The sequence below is a fragment of the Bacillus rossius genome, chromosome 3 (assembly GCF_032445375.1).
Source record: "Bacillus rossius redtenbacheri isolate Brsri chromosome 3, Brsri_v3, whole genome shotgun sequence".
NCBI lineage: Eukaryota > Metazoa > Arthropoda > Insecta > Phasmatodea > Bacillidae > Bacillus > Bacillus rossius.
Genome location: NC_086332.1, coordinates 6859908 through 6868447, shown reverse-complemented (window position 1 = coordinate 6868447; position 8540 = coordinate 6859908).

Genomic DNA, 8540 nt, shown 5'->3' with positions numbered 1-8540 from the left:
CGAATTGAAATTTCAGATTTATTCTTAGGAAAATTGCAAAACACAAAACGCTTTACATACATGAGTCGCCATTTTGCGTAGATGGAGCTGCAAGTGAGGAACAGTATTCGCGCATGCGCTTACTGACTTTAACCATTTTTAAGTGATGTTTGGTACCTTTGTTGTTGAATAATTTTAGATTTATTTCTTTATGTGCGCTCAGTATTTCATTCATAAGCCAAGCTTATAAACATTGAGCTTATAAAGAGGTCATTTATAAAAAGTAGTTTTTTGTAAATATTTTATTGTACTCTTATGTTTTGGTGTCATGAGCTTCCTTATAAGTCAACATTCTACGCCTTGGCATATTTAGATTCTAGTAAAGTTAACATTATACCTAACTCGCAATGAGAGTTAGTTGTTTGCTTATCACTGGTAATTTTGTAGCTTCCTATTTTTGACAGTGTATATAAGCAAAGCAATTTAAGCGGCCATCTGTGTAACCTTTGCAAACGACTTCAACTGTGATAGCCATACACCCCCAGTGTATTAAGTCCAATGTGCTTGTAATTTAAGACTATTATTTATGCAAGTAATTTTGTTTACAGACTCCTGTAGGCTGAGCCGGCTTGCACGAGATATGTTAATATTACCGAAGCTCAGCATTTTTAAGTAAAGTCTTTTCAGTGTGTGAATTATAAAGCCCTAATGTTCAATTAATAAATTGTTACGTTGCACTTAGTTTCAGCATACGTTTCTCTGCCAGGTCATTTTCCCTCTTGTTCCTCAGAGCTGTTTTTCACTAGTCAGGGCAAAGGTCACATTTGAATGCTACTTTTTTTCGTGAAACATTGTTGTGAAACTTTTCTGACGCGAAAGGACAGAGACCAGCATCGTAGAGAGCGCTGTTGAGGCAGGCCTTGCATTTCCCGCATAGATAGCGCTACCTGTTATACATTTTGTATTTCGCTTAGAGATTGGGCGTGTTGGAATGGCAGATTGTTTGAAGAAACAGTAACACGCACAGTTTTTGTCTTTAAGGTGTATTTCACCGATGAGTGATATTTGTTTAGAAAACTTGTCTCTCTCTTTCTGCCGTTTTTAACCCTTACGATTGTTACACTTCAGTAATAACAAAGTAAACCCTAGTTCTGTTATCATTTTATCACACTTCACTCGCTCTTGATGACTTGTGTAACTAGTGGATCTTATAGATTCAAAAGGAAAATTGATTATTTCATCTAGATATAAGTACCTCTATGTTTATTTAACCTTCGATTACTTTCACAATAAGATATTTGATAAATTGATTGACAAATGTATTAAGATTATGCAATTATATTAACATGTATATAAAATTACATTATCTAAAAAATTAGCCGGCCCTAATTAGAAACTTAACTTCATCATTAAACACAATTAAAATATAATCAGCAACATTAAACAGGTTAAGTTCCTTTCACAATCCCAGCACACTTAGAGCGATTTTAAGTCCCGAAAGAAAAAATTATGGTGTTACGATCTTTTCAACGTCGTGATTTAATGTTATTCTGAAGATATAAAAATCCTAGTTGAGTTGTTGGTGTAAGTTTGTGAGAAGAATAGCGACGCCGGAAAAGGCGCGCGAACAGCAGAGCTCCAAGGGGACTCGTGGCCGGAAGCCAGGCGATCCGCCCCTTTGGCTGGACACTTGGTCACAGAAGTGCGACTATTACAGTGGAAACTGAAACCATGTTTCACGCGACATGTGTCGCTATCTGTTGGGCGGGCCCATAACTACCAGCAAATAAAAAATCGGAATAGAGGTTCTCATACAAAGTTTTTTTAGTTAATACTTTTTTTTTTGTTTTTGGTTATATTAAGTTACCAGGGCCGGCGCGTCCATATAGGCGAACTAGGCAACCGCCTAGGGCGCCAAGTAGCTGGGGGCGGCGCAGCACGACACATAACAGCTGATATAATATGCTTAACGATTATTGAAACTAGATGAAAATGAATTTTTGTAACAGTTTGGAATGTTTATATTGATATAAGTAATTATTTAAAGTCCACGGTGACCTGTTTATGATTTGTAATACTTAGTAATAAGTAAAAAAAGTAAAAAAAAAAAACACAAGCCTGCTTACATTTGATTGTTGACAAAATTTTAGGCTTACGTGATGTATTTTGAGGCAAGGAAAATTTTTTTGGGGTGACCGGCCCGGGGGAAGGGGGGGGGGCATTAAGGTTTTTCGCCTCCTAGGGCGCCAATTTACCTTGCACCGGCCCTGTAAGTTACCTAATTTAATCGATGCGAAAAATACTTAATGCTGTTTTGTAATAAAAAACTCATGTAATAAATAAAGGAGTAGGAGGTGCAAAAACTCATTGTATTACACACCACAAAATCAGTGGCTACCAAAATAGAGTGAAATTTCACTGGTTTGTTTGCCTGATAATAGCTTATACATTACTTCTCCTAATAAGTTAATGTAGTTAATGTCAGCAATATATCATGAAAACTACTATCTAGCGGACGGGCCCATAACTACTTCTAAAAACTAGGTCTCAGTCTCGGTAAATAGAGTTTCTCCCCCGTGCTCTTGGTCTACGCTGGAGCGCCAGTCTGTGACGGCGGTAGCCACGTCTGTCCCGAGGTCGCGCCCGCTCTGGCGTGACGTCACCCCTCCCCCCCCCCCCCCCTTATTCCCAACCCCTCTCCCTGCCGAGTCATCCTGTGTTTGGTCTGTTTCTATTTGGGCTTTGGGTTTCACCAGCAGCGAGGCCTCGAGATACCGCATTCGACCAAGGATAATGCAGGGAACTTGGAATGGAACAGGTTACAAGCCTGTGGTGAACATTTGCAGAATTTTGCCTGTGTCACCTCTCGGGGAAACTTGTGGACAATAATAAGGCTGAACGAACCCCCAAGGTTGAACCTGGCTTACTCTCTAATGCGAACGCATACAATTTTTTGCCTTTGCGTCAGTTCGCGTCTCGGTATAAGATATACCGAGTCAAGACGGCGTACTTGACATTGACAAAGCAAAGTGTGTGTTTTGAACGATTTTTCGCAACAAGTGTAAAATTTGGACACACGCCGTTGTAGCAGCACGTTGCACGTCCATACAACGCACAAGAACACACCTACACACAGCAAATATGTTACCAAGTCTATGTTCATAACATTATTTTATTCTAAAAAAAAAATATTAACACAGATGCAAACAAAAATTGAAATCAATGCGAGAAAACAAGTAGGCAAATCAACGCAAATAGCACAGACAAACAAAATTATATTATACTTATTGTAATTTCAGATAACGAGATCTTCGTGGAAACAACCCCGTACTTCGACTTCCGAGTTCTGTTTTTAGCCACAAACAAGGTCAACGCACACTTTGAAGAAATAATTAGGTTTTAGCAGACGTCTTGACAAAGTTATTTAATGTTTTGCTTACATACCAAATATTATTCTTGTGAATTCATTTCCGAAGTACGTGAACCAAGTACCCGTAAATCTACGAAGATAACGATACAGTTTATAAGATCCCTGGTGTGGCCTATGGTCATTGTTAGAGCTTGTACTGGTCGTAGGTCGCTCATTCAGACTGGGAATTACGTGGGAATAACGTGGGAATTACGTGATACGTTTCACGCCAGAACAGTTGAACCAATGGCGGCTTCAGGATGACTTTTCGGGAGGGGCTATCGCACAAAGAAAGGTCGTAGTTGCAAAAAATGAAAGTGGTCAGATATTGGCCTTGGAATATTATTTACAAATGACAGGTTTCAAATACAGAACCTTAGTAGCTCCATGCTTCTTTTGATGAGATAAAAGTTTAACATATTAAATTAAATATTTAAGTAAACATAAATATACACTAATCAATAAAATTGGTCTCGGGAGGGGCTGTCGCCCCCACCGCCCCCCTTCTGGAGCCGCGCTTGCGTTCAAGTAAATTCATGCAAGGCGCGCCGAAGTGTATTTTGGCTGAGGAACAGAAGCGTTTCTAAAAATTAACCAAATAAAATTATAGTTTAAAAAAAAACATTAAAAAAAAGTCCGCTTTTATTGTTGAATGAACTAAAAATTTAAAAAAAATGAATTTTAATGTAAGCTTTTTGACCAACAGCCAAATAATGCACCACAACTCTGTAACTAAAACTTGGGGTGCTTGATATTATTTGTCTTAAATTTTCTATCAGCAATAGCAATATGATTTGTAATAGATTTTCTATCACTAATTTTAGGGTATAAATAATACGAAAATTTTAGGATATAGTAATTACGAAAATGAATATATGAACTTAATAACAATAATGCACTTAAAATTAGTAATGGGGTGCTTCAAGGGGCGCAAAACTGTAGGATTCGCAAGTGGGGCCTGCGGAAATTTGCTGGTGACCCGGGGGGGAGTGGGGGCAGAATTTTGCACGTGGGGTTAACCGTCACGTCGTATCAGGATGCGGTGCCCATATGCTGTTCACTGCCCATATTTTGTCCTACATGCATGCAATAAGTAGAAAACTTTAAAATATACAGAAAGTTTTCCATAACATATAGTTTTGACATCAAACACGTTTCACAGTCACGTTTTTGCATGTGCAGGCAGGCCCTCTCCCCCCCCCCCCTCAATGAAGGGCTTCTTAATTCCAGCCCCCCCCCCCCCCCGGAGGTACACTCATGGGTTCTTGATAGCATTTGTCTTAAAAGTTCTATCACTAATTTTATGATATAGTCATTACGAAAATGAAATAAGAGAGCACCCCACGCTTTTAGTTATACAGAGTAGTGGTGCATTATTTGGCTGTTGGACAAAAGATTAAATTAAAATTTTATTTATTTATTTTCTAATTTTTAGTTCATTCAACGATATAAGAGTTTTTTTTTTAATTTTTTTATAAACTATGTGTTTATACTTTTTAATTTTAAAATAAAATAGATATATTGAATATGAGTAATTAAAACAAATTAAAAATACTAAGTATGAGTGATTAAAGTATTTATTTGTTACAATGAACTTAAAATTAATAATTACGTAATCTAGTCATTTCAGCAAATGCGTCAACATTACATGGAACTTTTCTTGTTATCTTAGAGCAATCAGGTACTGCTACTTGGAGACCATCCAGTGACTTTAAGCGACTAAGAGCTACATAAGCCTGTCCGGCAGCAAAGAGACGCGATCACAAATAAACAACTGCATAATCTACAGCGCAGCCTTGCATTTTATGCACGGTAGATTATCAGTATTAATGGCAACATTCACCTTTCAGCAGCACCGTAGCTGTATGTCGCTGGAAACTGAATGGCTAGTGGTTTAATTATATGTAGACCATTTGTGCCGAAATCAACACGGACTGAAGGAATGTCCGTATCATACATACACTTGATCATGCCAGAAGAGTGGCCAGCTAATTTAAGGTGTTATACCCATATTTGCCATTAACGAACCCCGGGAACATTTTCCACCATAACCCGACTTCGGAAACGCTCTAAATCTTAGAAAATTTAGGGGGGGGGGGGGTTAGAAAGACGAAACCCGGGCACATTTTCCAACATCACATGACCTTGGAAAAACTCTTAAATAGAAAAGAATATGCTTTTTAAAATTTTCAAAATTTGGGGGCATTACGCCCCCCCCCCCCTTTTATTTTACCCGGGCATATTTTCCACCAAAGCCCGATGTTTTGAATCGGGAACACTCCAAATCGAAAAAGCATTGAGTTTTAAAAAGATATCAAGGGTGCCAACATTTACTTTGGAAAATGTAACGACTTTTAGTTAGGTTGCATGTAAATCCCAATCACAGTTGTTTGATTTCCAAAGGAAATAGAGATGTTGGTTCTAGACTAGAGTTGCTCTGTGGTCCCGGTGCGGTGTTGGTTCTAGACTAGAGTTGCTCTATGGTCCCGGTGCGGCGCATGCGCAGTGCAGAGGCCGGGCGGGGAAAGTGCGCAGTTTCACCCGGACACACCGCAGATACACCGCAGATACACGCAGATGTATCTGCGGCAGCTCGGCTCGGCGGGAAGCCGTGTCCGCCCGCCAAGGAGGTTGCGTGCGACCTCCTTGGAGCTCCCCAGCGACGCAACTAGAGGGGCTTGTGCCTTGGTTAGGAGGGGAGGAGGTGAACAACGTAAAGTATATTTTACTATAGGTATTTACTTGAATATCGTAACACACACAAAAAAAGGTTTTGAGGGCAGATGAACCTCATTATTTGTATTGAAAGTTACACACGTGTATATCGTCAAATAAATAAAAAAAGAACTGGTATTTTTCGCGTACTATCCAACGTGTGATGAAATTAAAAAAGAAATCACTGCAAATAAATCTATTTATTTAGAATATAATTTGAATAAAAAAAATTGGTTGTCTGTAAAGTCGGTTTACGGACGATAGTTTAACGTGACGTCATAACAAAACATTGATGAAATGATTGCATACTTTAATAAATAAAAATTTTTTATTTTTATTTTAATAATAAAAGAATAAATACTTGAAATTATACTAGTAATCAGATTTTTAAAATGCAAGAATAATTAACCTTTATTGCGAAATTGTTGTTGTAATAAGCAATGAAAACCACTTAAACTTTTCACTTCACTTTATAAACAGTCGACGAAACAGTTCACATGTAGATGACTTGTAATTAATTTTAAAAACTGGCGTTTAGCTATAAAGTTAAAATTAATTATGAACAAGTTTTCATATAAATAAACTAATCAAATATCTATCATCAATTATATGAATCACCATAATTTTTTAGTCAATTGTAACATAACCTATTATTACTGCACTCGCCGACAGCGTAACGGAACACAGCGTAACGGAACACAGCGTAACGGAACACAGCGTAACGGAACAATGAGCGTAACGGGACACAGCGTAACGGAAAAATGAGGGTAACGGGACACAGCGTAACGGAACAATGTGTTTTATGGGACACTTTTTCGTGCGTGCAGCCGGCGTTCATCGATTTATTAGACGTTGTCACGTCAAACATACGTAATATATTCAATTTAGCTGTAGTAGATAGATAGAGAGCGCTTGTGTTTAGGAAACACCAATTTTGATTAATCATAAACTTCACGAATGTATATGTATGTACTTATTTATGTCTATGTACTACATTTGCACTTCAGCCGGTGGTGAAGGAGAGGTGACGCAATCCTCGCTGAGAGCTTGAAATAAACACTCCACGATTGTTTGAATTCACACTTCTTTAGGCGCGTTAAGAAAAATATGATTTAGAGTGCATTTTTACGTTGCGCGTGCACTTACCAACGAAATTTTCACACGATGCGAAATAAGGGCTACATACAAATAAAAATTATATATATGCTATTAAATCTTATATTTTAGTAATTGATATTGAATAATGGTCCATATCATTAAAACATTTTTTATTGTGAATATTAGTGATAAGTTGTATTTATATATATTTTTTCAAGTTTATTTATATAGGTGAGGTTATGTTCACATATGTATAATTTATTTAAATTATTAATTACAAATTATTACGTTATTATTGAATAAATATTTAGAATAAATAAATAGGAAGTAACATTAAGCATATTTAATATTTTTATTATTAAGATTTATTTAATTATTTTCTAAATTAAATGGTTAATTTTATTAAGGTGTTTATAATAATATCGAACGCTTGAGTATTTATTTAATATCTTTAATTGAGTTCTATTTATACTTTATCAGTCAGTCCTTTTATTATTTTATTTTAATAAGTACTAGCACCTATTTTTTTTTCTTGGACATATTTATTTTTTGAAGATAGTTGATGCCTTGATGATTTACGTACACATGTGTAAAGTGAGTAAAGCCCGGCTATCGAGAGCTGCCAAGGAGGGCCATGGAGTGCCATGGATGGCCATAAAAAACTATAGAGAGCCATGGAGGGCCATAGAGGGCCACGCAGGGCCATAGAGGGCCACGCAGGGCCATAGAGGGCCACGCAGGGCCATAGAGGGCCATAGAGAGCCACGCAGGGCCATAGAGGGCCACGCAGGGCCACGCAGGGCCACGGAGGGCCACGCAGGGCCACGGAGGGCCACACAGGGCCATAGAGGGCCACGCAGGGCCATAGAGGGCCATAGAGGGCCACGCAGGGCCATAGAGGGCCACGCAGGGCCATAGAGGGCCACGCAGGGCCACGCAGGGCCACGCAGGGCCACGGAGGGCCACGGAGGGCCACGCAGGGCCACGCAGGGCTACGGAGGGCCACGCAGGGCCACGCAGGGCCACGGAGGGCCACACAGGGCCATAGAGGGCCACGCAGGGCCATAGAGGGCCATAGAGGGCCACGCAGGGCCATAGAGGGCCACGCAGGGCCATAGAGGGCCACGCAGGGCCATAGAGGGCCACGCAGGGCCATAGAGGGCCACGCAGGGCCACGGAGGGCCACACAGGGCCACGGAGGGCCACGCAGGGCCACGGAGGGCCACGCAGGGCCATAGAGGGCCACGCAGGGCCATAGAGGGCCACGCAGGGCCACACAGGGCCACGGAGGGCCACGCAGGGCCACGGAGGGCCACGCAGGGCCATAGAGGGCCACGCA